Here is a 12,205-nt window from a genome sequence, read left to right as displayed (position 1 = left end):
AGGCCCATGTAAGCCCATATGGCTCCCGGGGGGTTCCGGTAACCTCCCGGTAACCCGGTAAAATCACGATTTCACCCGGAACACTTCTGATGTCCAAACATAGGCTTCCAATATATCAATCTTTATGTCTCGACCATTTTGAGACTCCTCGTCATGTCCGTGATCATATCCGGGACTCCGAACAACCTTCGGTACATCAAAATGCATAAACTCATAATATAACTGTCATCGTAACCTTAAGCGTGCGGACCCTACGGGTTCGAGAACAATGTAGACATGACCAAGACACGTCTCCGGTCAATAACCAATAGCGGGACCTGGATGCCCATATTGGCTCCTACATATTCTACGAAGAACTTTATCGGTCAGACCGCATAACAACATACGTTGTTCCCTTTGTCATCGGTACGTTACTTGCCCGAGATTCGATCGTCGGTATCCAATACCTAGTTCAATCTCGTTACTGGCAAGTATCTTTACTCGTTCCGTAATACATCATCTCACAACTAACATATTAGTTGCAGTGCTTGCAAGGCTTATGTGATGTGCATTACCGAGAGGGCCCAAAGATACCTCTCCGACAATCGGAGTGACAAATCCTAATCTCGAAATACGCCAACCCAACATCTACCTTTGGAGACACCTGTAATGCTCCTTTATAATCACCCAGTTACGTTGTGACGTTTGGTAGCACCCAAAGTGTTCCTCCGGCAAACGGGAGTTGCATAATCTCATAGTCATAGGAACATGTATAAGTCATGAAGAAAGCAATAGCAACATACTAAACGATCAGGTGCTAAGCTAATGGAATGGGTCATGTCAATCAGATCATTCAACTAATGATGTGACCTCGTTAATCAAATAACAACTCATTGTTCATGGTCAGGAAACATAACCATCTTTGATTAACGAGCTAGTCAATTAGAGGCATACTAGTGACACTCTGTTTGTCTATGTATTCACACATGTATTATGTTTCCGGTTAATACAATTCTAGCATGAATAATAAACATTTATCATGATATAAGGAAATAAATAATAACTTTATTATTGCCTCTAGGGCATATTTCCTTCAGTCTCCCACTTGCACTAGAGTCAATAATCTAGTTCACATCGCCATGTGATTTAACAGCAATAGTTCACATCACCATGTGATTAACACCCATAGTTCACATCGCTATGTGACCAACACCCAAAGGGTTTACTAGATTCAGTAATCTAGTTCACATCGCTATGTGATTAACACCCAAGGAGTACTAAGGTGTGATCATGTTTTGCTTGTGAGAGAATCTTAGTCAACGGGTCTGCCACATTCAGATCCTCATGTATTTTGCAAATTTATATGTCAACAATGCTCTGCATGGAGCTACTCTAGCTAATTGCTCCCACTTTCAATATGTATCTAGATCGAGACTTAGAGTCATCTAGATTAGTGTCAAACTTGCATCGGCGTAACCCTTTACGACGAACCTTTTTCCATAATCGAGAAACATATCCTTATTCCACTAAGGACAATTTTGACCGCTCTCCAGTGATCTACTCCTAGATCACTATTGTACTCCCTTGCCAAACTCAGTGGTATGGCATACAATAGATCTGGTATACAGCATGGCATACTTTATAGAACCTATGACTGCGGCATAGGGAATGACTTTCATTCTCTTTCTATTTTCTGCCGTGGTCGGGCTTTGAGTCTTACTCAACTTCACACCTTGCAACACAGGCAAGAACTCCTTCTTTGACTGTTCCATTTTAAACTATTTCAAAAATTTATCAAGGTATGTATTCATTGAAAAATCTTATCAAGCGTCTTCATCTATCTATATAGATCTTGATGCTCAATGTGTAAGCAGCTTCACCAAGGTCTTTCTTTGAAAAACTTGTATTCAAGTATCCTTTCATGCTTTGCAGAATAATTCTACATTATTTCCGATCAACAATATGTCATTCACATATACTTATCAGAAATGTTGTAGTGCTCCCACTCACTTTCTTGTAAATACAGGCTTCACCGTAAGTCTGTACAAAAACTATATGCTTTGATCAACTTATCAAAGCGTATATTCCAACTCCGAGATTCTTGCACCAGTCCATAAATGGATCGCTGGAGCTTGCACACTTTGTTAGCTCCCTTTGGATCGACAAAACCTTCCGGTTGCATCATATACAACTCTTCTTCCAGAAATCCATTCAGGAATGCAGTTTTGACATCCATCTGCCAAATTTCATAATCATAAAATGCGGCAATTGCTAACATGATTCGGACAGACTTTTAAGCATCGATACAAGTAAGAAAATCTCATCGTATTCAACACCTTGAACTTTGTCAAAAACCTTTTTCGACAAGTCTAGCTTTGTAGATAGTAACACTACTATCAACGTCCGTCTTCCTCTTGAAGATCCATTTATTCTTAATGACTCACCGATCATCGGGCAAGTCAATCAAAGTCTACACTTTGTTCTCATACATGGATCATATCTCAGATTTCATGGCCTCAAGCCATTTCGTGGAATCTGGGCTCATCATCGCTTCCTCATAGTTCGTAGGTTCATCATGGTCTAGTAACATGACTTCCAGAACATGATTACCGTACCACTCTGGTGCGGATCTTACTCTGGAAGACCTACGAGGTTTGGTAGCAACTTGATCTGAAGTTTGATGATCATCATCATTAACTTCCTCACTAATTGGTGTAGGAATCACTGGAACTGATTTCTGTGATGAACTACTTTCCAATAAGGGAGAAGGTACAATTACCTCATCAAGTTTTACTCTCCTCCCACTCACTTCTTTCGAGAGAAACTCCTTCTCTGGAAAGGATCCATTTTAGCAACGAATGTCTTGCCTTCGGATCTGTGATAGAAGGTGTACCCAACAATTTCCTTTGGGTATTCTATGAAGACGCACTTCTCCGATTTGGGTTCGAGCTTATTAGGATGAAACTTTTTCACATAAGCATCGCAGCCCCAAACTTTAAGAAACAACAGCTTAGGTTTACTGCTAAACCATAGTTCATACGGTGTCGTCTCAACGGATTTAGATGGTGCCCTATTTTAAAACGTGAATGCAGCTGTCTTTAATGCATAACCCCAAAACGATAGTGGTAAAGAGATATCATAGATCGCACCATATCAAATAAAGTGCGGTTACGACGTTCGGACACACCATAACGATGTGGTGTTCCAGGTGGCGTGAGCTGTGAAACTATTCCACATTGTTTTAATTGAAGACCAAACTCGTAACTCAAATATTTGTCTCCGCGATCAGATCGCAGAAACTTTATTTTCTTGTTACGATGATTTTTCCACTTCACTCTGAAATTCTTTGAACCTTTCAACTATTTCAGACTTATGTTTCATCAAGTAGATATACCCATATCTGCTCAAATCATCTTGTGAAGGTCAGAAAACAACGATGCTTGCCACGAGCATCAGCACTCATTGGATCGCATACATCGGTATGTATTATTTCCAATAAGTCAGTAGCTCGTTCCATTGTTCCGGAGAACGGAGTTTTAGTCATCTTGCCCAAAAGGCACAGTTCGCAAGCATCAAGTGATTCATAATCAAGCGATTCCAAAATTCCATCAGTATGGAGTTTCTTCATGCGCTTTACACCAATATGACCTAAACGGCAGTGCTACAAACAAGTTGCACTTATCATTATTAACTTTGCATCTTTTGGTTTCAATATTATGATTATGTGTATCACTACGATCGAGATCCAACAAACTATTTTCATTGGGTGTGTAACCATATAAGGTTCTATTCATGTAAACAGGACAACAATTTATTCTCTTACTTAAATGAATAATCGTATTACAATAAACATGATCAAATCATATTCATGCTCAACGCAAACACCAAATAACACTTATTTAGGTTCAACACTAATCCCGAAAGTATAGGGAGTGTGTGACGATGATCATATCAATCTTGGAACCACTTCCAACACACATCGTCACTTCACCCTTAACTAGTGTCTGTTTATTCTGCAACTCCCGTTTCGAGTTACTAATCTTAGCAACTGAACTAGTATCAAATACTGAGGGTTTGCGATAAACACTAGTAAAGTACACATCAATAACATGTATATCAAATATACTTATGTTCACTTTGCCATCCTTCTTATCCGCCAATCACTTGGGGTAGATCCGCTTCCAGTGACCAGTCCCTTTGCAGTAGAAACACTTAGTCTCAGGCTTAGGATCAGACTTTGGCTTCTTCACTTGAGTAGCAACTTGCTTGCTGTTCTTCTTGAAGTTCCCCTTCTTCCTTCTGCCCCTTTTCTTGAAACTAGTGGTCTTGTCTACCATCAACACTTGATGTTTTTCTCGATTTCTACCTTCGTCAATTTCCGCATTACGAAGAGCTTGGGAATCGTTTCCGTTATCCCTTGCATGTCATAGTTCATCACGAAGTTCTACTAACTTGGTGATGGTGACTAGAGAATTCTGTCAATCACTATCTTATCTGGAAGATTAACTCCCACTTGATTCAAGCGATTGTAGTACTCAGACAATCTGAGCACATGCTCACTAGTTGAGCGATTCTCCTCCATCTTTTAGCTATAGAACTTGTTGGAGACTTCATATCTCTCAACTCGGGTATTTGCTTGAAATATTAGCTTCAACTCCTGGAACATCTCATATGGTCCATGACATTCAAAACGTCTTTGAAGTCCCGATTCTAAGCCGTTAAGCATGGTGCACTTAAACTATCAAGTAGTCATCATATTGAGCTAGCCAAACGTTCATAACGTCTGCATTTGCTCCTGCAATAGGCCCGTCACCTAGCGGTGCATTAAGGACATAATTCTTCTGTGCAGCAATGAGGATTTAACCTCAGATCACGGATCAAATCCGCAACATTGCTACTAACATTTTTCAACACAATTTTCTCTAGGAACATATCAAAATAAACACAGGGAAGCAACAACGCGAGCTATTGATCTACAACATGATTTGCAAAATACTACCAGGACTAAGTTCATGATAAATTTAAGTTCAATTTAATCATATTACGTAAGAACTCCCACTTAGATAGACATCCCTCTAATCCTCTAAGTGATCACGTGATCCAAATCAACTAAACCATGTCCGATCATCACGTGAGATGGAGTAGTTTCATCGGTGAACATCATTATGTTGATCATATCTACTATATGATTCACGCTCGACCTTTCGGTCTCCGTGTTCCGAGGCCATATCTGCATATGCTAGGCTCGTCAAGTTTAACCTGAGTATTCTCGTGTGCAAAACTGGCTTGTACCCATTGTAGATGGACGTAGAGCTTATCACACCCGATCATCACGTGGTGTCTGGGCACGACGAACTTTGGCAACGGTGCATACTCAGGGAGAACACTTCTTGATAATTTACTGAGAGATCATCTTATAATGCTACCGTCAATCAAAGCAAGATAAGATGCATAAAAGGATAAACATCACATGCAATCAATATAAGTGATATGATATGGCCATCATCATCTTGTGCTTGTGATCTCCATCTCCGAAGCACCATCATGATCACCATCGTCACCGGCGCGACACCTTGATCTCCATCGTAGCATCGTTGTCGTCTCGCCAATCTTATGCTTCCACGACTATCACCAACGTTTAGTAATAAAGTAAAGCATTACATCGCGATTGCATTGCATACAATAAAGCGACAACCATATGGCTCCTGCCAGTTGCCGATAACTCGGTTACAAAACATGATCATCTCATACAATAAAATTCAGCATCATGCCTTGACCATATCACATCACAACATGCCCTGCAAAAACAAGTTAGACGTCCTCTACTTTGTTGTTGCATGTTTTACGTGGCTGCTACGGGCTTAAGTAAGAACCAATCTCACCTACGCATCAAAACCACAACGATAGTTTGTCAAATAGACTCCGTTTTAACCTTCTCAAGGACCGGGCGTAGCCATACTTGGTTCAACTAAAGTTGGAGAGACAGTCGCCCGCAAGCCATCTATGTGCAAAGCACGTCGAGGGAACCGGTCTCGCGTAAGCGTACGCGTAAGGTTGGTCCGGGTCGTCTCGTCCAACAATACCGCCGAAACAAAGTATGACATGCTGGTAGGTAGTATGACTTGTATCGTCCACAACTCACTTGTGTTCTACTCGTGCATATAACATCAACATAAGTAACCTAGGCTCTGATGCCACTGTTGGGTTTCGTAGTAATTTCAAAAAATTTCCTACGCACACACAGGATCATGTGATGCATAGCAACAAGGAGAGAGTATTGTCTACGTACCCAACGCAGACCGACTGCGGAAGCGATGACACGACGTAGAGGAAGTAGTCATACGTCTTCTCGATCCAACCGATCAAGCACCGAAACTACGGCACCTCCGAGTTCGAGCACACGTTCAGCTCGATGACGATCCCCGGACTCCGATCCAGCAAAGTGTCGGGGAAGAGTTTTGTCAGCACGACGGCGTGGTGACGATCTTGATGAACTACAGCAGCAGGGCTTCGCCTAAACTCCGCTACAGTATTATCGAGGAATATGGTGGCAGGGGGCACCGCACACGGCTAAGGAATAGATCACGTGGATCAACTTGTGTCAACTTGTGTGTCTTTGGGGTGCCTCTACCTCAGTATATAAAGGAGCCAAGGGGGGAGGGGGCGCCGGCCAAGAGAGAGAGGCGCAGGAGGAGTCCTACTCCTACCGGGAGTAGGACTCCCCCCCCCCCCCCAATCCTATTCCAACTAGGATTCCCAAGGGGGAAAGAGGGAGAGGGGTGGCCGGCCACCTCTCCTAGTCCTAATAGGACTAGGGGAAGGGGGGAGGCGCGCAGCCTCCTTGGCCTGCCCCTTTCTCCTTTCCACTAAGGCCCATGTAAGCCCATATGGCTCCCGGGGGGTTCCGGTAACCTCCCGGTAACCCGGTAAAATCACGATTTCACCCGGAACACTTCCAATGTCCAAACATAGGCTTCCAATATATCAATCTTTATGTCTCGACCATTTAGAGACTCCTCGTCATGTCCGTGATCATATCCGGGACTCCGAACAACCTTCGGTACATCAAAATGCATAAACTCATAATATAACTATCATCGTAACCTTAAGCGTGCGGACCCTACGGGTTCGAGAACAATGTAGACATGACCAAGACACGTCTCCGATCAATAACCAATAGCGGGACCTGGATGCCCATATTGGCTCCTACATATTCTACGAAGATCTTTATCGGTCAGACCGCATAACAACATACGTTGTTCCCTTTGTCATCGGTACGTTACTTGCCCGAGATTCGATCGTCGGTATCCAATACCTAGTTCAATCTCATTACTGGCAAGTCTCTTTACTCGTTCCGTAATACATCATCTCACAACTAACATATTAGTTGCAGTGCTTGCAAGGCTTATGTGATGTGCATTACCGAGAGGGCCCAGAGATACCTCTCCGACAATCGGAGTGACAAATCCTAATCTCGAAATACGCCAACCCAACATCTACCTTTGGAGACACCTGTAATGCTCCTTTATAATCACCCAGTTACGTTGTGACGTTTGGTAGCACCCAAAGTGTTCCTCCGGCAAACGGGAGTTGCATAATCTCATAGTCATAGGAACATGTATAAGTCATGAAGAAAGCAATAACAACATACTAAACGATCAGGTGCTAAGCTAATGGAATGGGTCATGTCAATCAGATCATTCAACTAATGATGTGACCTCGTTATCAAATAACAACTCATTGTTCATGGTCAGGAAACATAACCATCTTTGATTAACGAGCTAGTCAATTAGAGGCATACTAGTGACACTCTGTTTGTCTATGTATTCACACATGTATTATGTTTCCGGTTAATACAATTCTAGCATGAATAATAAACATTTATCATGATATAAGGAAATAAATAATAACTTTATTATTGCCTCTAGGGCATATTTCCTTCAACCATCTCACACGAGTCCTTATGGACGGCGACAGTAGTCTAAATCTGATATATCAGGACACAGTCCGCAAAACGGGGATAGACCCGACAAAAATCAGCCACAGTAATACTACCTTCAAGGGAGTAATACCAGGCCCAGAGGCCCGCTGCACGGGCTCTCTATTACTAGAGGTTGTATTCGGTTCTCCCGACAACTTCCGAAGCAAAAAGTTAACCTTCGACATCGCTCCATTCCGAAGTGGCTATCAAGCACTACTCGGAAGAGCAGCTTTCGCTCATTTTAATGCAGTACCTCATTACGCTTCTCTCAAGCTTAAGATGCCCGGTCCACGTGGCATCATCACCATTAGCGGAAACATTGAACGTTCCTTACGAGCGGAAGAATGTGCGACGGCTTTAATAGCCGAACACTAAATGGCCCCTCCAATCAGAATAAAGGATCGGTCGTCAAGACCGCGGACACGTCTAGACGAGTCCGGCGCATTACTAGCTATAACAGCTTAGATAAACCTGAGATTGGTTTGATGGTTATACCCCCATAGACGGCACCAGGGGCTTCCCGCGTGTAATCAGGGCTAGTTTGGCTCAACTTGACTTATCTTGAATTTTAATGGTTTATTGAGAATAACCAATTTTTTGGCACGACAACTTTCACCACTAGTAGAAAAAGGGTCAAACGTGAAGCACATTAGTGCCGGTTTGAATTAGAGCCGGCACTAATGTGTACATTAGTGCCGGTCCGTGGCGGCGGTCAATAGTACCAGTTCGTGGCGAACCTTTAGTACCGGTTCATGCCACGAACTGGTACTAAAGAGGCTGTGTCAGCCTGCGGTCAGGCTATGGCCCCACCATCACCATTTAGTGCCGGTTCGTACCACGAACCGGTACTAATGAGGTTATGGCAAGCTGTTTTTAGTCTCACCTCGCCAAGAGAGAGGCAGTATGAGCGGTTTATAAGTCGTGAGTGCACAGACAATGATGAAGAGTTGCAATGCTCACCTACATGTTGATTAGCTTCAACCCTTGCGGAATAGCATAGATTGCACTGAGCTATGTGCAGTGCAGTCTACACTATTCCGAATGGCTTGAAGCAAATTAACCAGCATTGCACCTCTTTTTTATTTTTAATAATTTATTTAAACTCCGGACTTTTTTGTGTTCAGTATGCAGCATTTAAAGCGACGTCATCAATTTCCAACATGTTATGACATCATTTGTTGTTTTTCGGTCATTTACCTAATTGTTTAGAGAGCTAAATGACCGTGAATTTGAAAATCACTACAAAATGAATCCTGAAAATGTTGAAACTTGGCATGGTATCATTATATCACCCGCATAGCATGCGCGAAAGAGTAGAGAGGGTCACGACAAAAATTGGACGCACTTCGTGTACAAACTGGACAAACTCTTTCCGAGTATCAGGGTTTCGGAGTCCGGAGTGGGTACTAATGTGCATCCCACCAATCAGGAAGAATCGCATGGATCGTGTGTTTCTTTCTAGCTCTTGCGAGTCGTTGGATCAAGGGTGTGTTTCTTCCTAGCTCATGTGAGTCGTTGGATCGAAACTACCACAATCACTTTGTGAGCCAGACGACCCTATATATAGCCCACCTCTGACCTTCCCTGCATAAGTCTTTCAGTTCATCGACTACATACATCTACCAGTTCATCGACTGCATATATCTACCAGTTCATCGACTGAATGCAAATCATTCGGATTCGCCATCATACGTCCAACCGTGCATTTGATATGCATATATATGCATCACGAGCCATGGTTGGGCTGTATGATGGCGATACCGATTGGTTTGTTCTAGATCCGACATAAAAGGTTTGATACAACTTCTTTTCTGTGACATAAGAGCTATCTCTCCTCCTACCTGTTTTAGTTACACAACTACCTATTTGTGCCAAATTTTCACTTTTGCTGTTGCTCTTGCATCATAAGTATCCATGTTAACTGGACTTACAAGTAATGCAATTTAACCAAACTATCTTGTGATCTTCGCCAAGAGAGAGGCAGTATGAGCGGTTTATAAGCCGTGAGTGCACAGACAATGACGAAGAGTTGCAATGCTCACCTACATGTTGATTAGCTTCAAGCCTTGCGGAATAGCATAGATTGCACTGAGCTATGTGCAGTGCAGTCTATACTATTCCGAATGGCTTAAAGCAAATTAACCAGCATTGCACCTCTTTTTTATTTTTAATAACTTATTTGAACTCCGGACTTCTTTTGTGTTCAGTATGCAGCATTTAAAGCAACGTCATCAATTTCCAACATGTTCTGACATCATTTATTGTTTTTCGGTCATTTACCTAATTGTTTAGAGAGCTAAATGACCGTGAAATTGAAAATCACTACAAAATGAATGCTGAAAATGTTGAAACTTGGCATGGTATCATCATATCACCCGCATAGCATGCGCGAAAGAGTAGAGAGGGTCACGGCAAAAATTGGACGCACTTCGTGTACAAACTGGACATACCCTTTCCGAGTATCAGGGTTTCAGACGAGAACTCATATGTTACATGGCCACTTCAATGTTTTTTAAACTTATTTGAACTCCGGACTTCTTTTGTGTTCAGTATGCAGCATTTAAAGCGACGTCATCAATTTCCAACATGTTCTGACATCATTTGTTGTTTTTCAGTCATTTACCTAATTGTTTAGAGAGCTAAATGACCGTGAAATTGAAAATCACTACAAAATGAATCCTGAAAATGTTGAAACTTGGCATGGTATCATCATATCACCCGCATAGCATGCGCGAAAGAGTAGAGAGGGTCACGGCAAAAACTGGACGCACTTCATCTGTTACATGGCCACTTCAATGTTTTTTAAACTTATTTGAACTCAAGACTTCTTTTGTGTTCAGTATCCAGCATTTAAAGCGATGTCATCAATTTCCAACATGTTCTGACATCATTTGTTGTTTTTCGATCATTTACCTAATTGTTCAGTATGCAACATTCAATTTCCAGAAGAAAATAAATAGAAGAAAATAAATAATGCAGAAAATAAAAAAACTATACAAAAAATTACTCAAAAATAAATAGAAGAAAATAAATAATGCAGAAAAGAAAAAACTATATAAAAAACTACTCAAAAATAAATAGAAGAAAATAAGTAATGCAGAAAAGAAAAAACTATATAAAAATATTTGTTGGCGCGCTGTCCAGTGGGCCTGCCAGACCTAGGGTGTGCTAATGCAGGCCCAGAAGGGCCAGCAGGCTCACAGGGCAGCGCGACCTAATTAATTAGGCCGAGAAGCCTGCTATATAGAGGAGTTCGAAGAGGTAGCCGCGGCTGGGTTTATAAACCAGTGCGGCTGCCCTTCGCCGGGCGAGGTGGGACTAAACTTTGGGGTGGCAGCGCAAGGCCTTTAGTACCGGTTGGTGGCTCCAACCGGTACTAAAGGCCCCCCCTTTAGTACTGGTTGGTGGCTCCAACCGGTACTAAAAACCTTCGTTTCCCGCCGCTTGGCCTGGCGAAAATAGGCCTTTAGTACCGGTTGGAGCCACGAACCGGTACTAAATGCCCATCCTATATATATAGCACTTACGAAAATTTCAGTTTCATCTCCCCACTTCGTCTCCAACCTCTCGCGAGACATCGCCGCGCGCGCCGCTCGATCCCGTCGTCGCCGCCCGTCGCCCGTCATCCGTCGTCATCGTCACTGTCCCCGCCGCCGCCCGTCGTCGTCGTCGTCTCGCGCTGCCGCCCCGAACGCTGTCGTCGTCCGTCGTCATCGCCGCGGCCGTACGTCTCTCTCGCACCCGCACACACATACACACACATACATACACACACATACACACACACACACCGGCGCCCCCGCCCCGTACGCCGCCGCCCCCGCTCGTACGTACGGGGCGGCGGCGTACGGGGCCGCACACACACACACGCATACACACACACACATACACACATACGTACACACATATACGTATACACACACATACACACACACACACATTTTTTTTCTTATTTTTTGTTTTTTAGAAAAGTTAATTAGATGATCGAATGTTAGATTAATGTCGAATGTTAGATGAATTAGCTAGTTAGATAGAAAAATTGTCGAACTAGAGATTAGAACTAGTTGAATAATTAATATAACTAGTTTATTTTTAGTAAGAAAATTTAGGTATATGAGATTAGAACTAGTTGAATAATTAATATAACTAGTTTATTTTTAGTAAGAAAATTTAGGTATATGAGATTTGAACTAGTTCAATAATTAATATAACTAGTTTATTTTTAGCAAGAAAATTTAGGTATAT

This window comes from Triticum dicoccoides, chromosome 2A, assembly GCF_002162155.2.
Source record: "Triticum dicoccoides isolate Atlit2015 ecotype Zavitan chromosome 2A, WEW_v2.0, whole genome shotgun sequence".
Taxonomy (NCBI): domain Eukaryota; kingdom Viridiplantae; phylum Streptophyta; class Magnoliopsida; order Poales; family Poaceae; genus Triticum; species Triticum dicoccoides.
The sequence above is the reverse complement of the archived record's forward strand: the minus strand, read 5'-3'. Positions refer to the sequence as shown.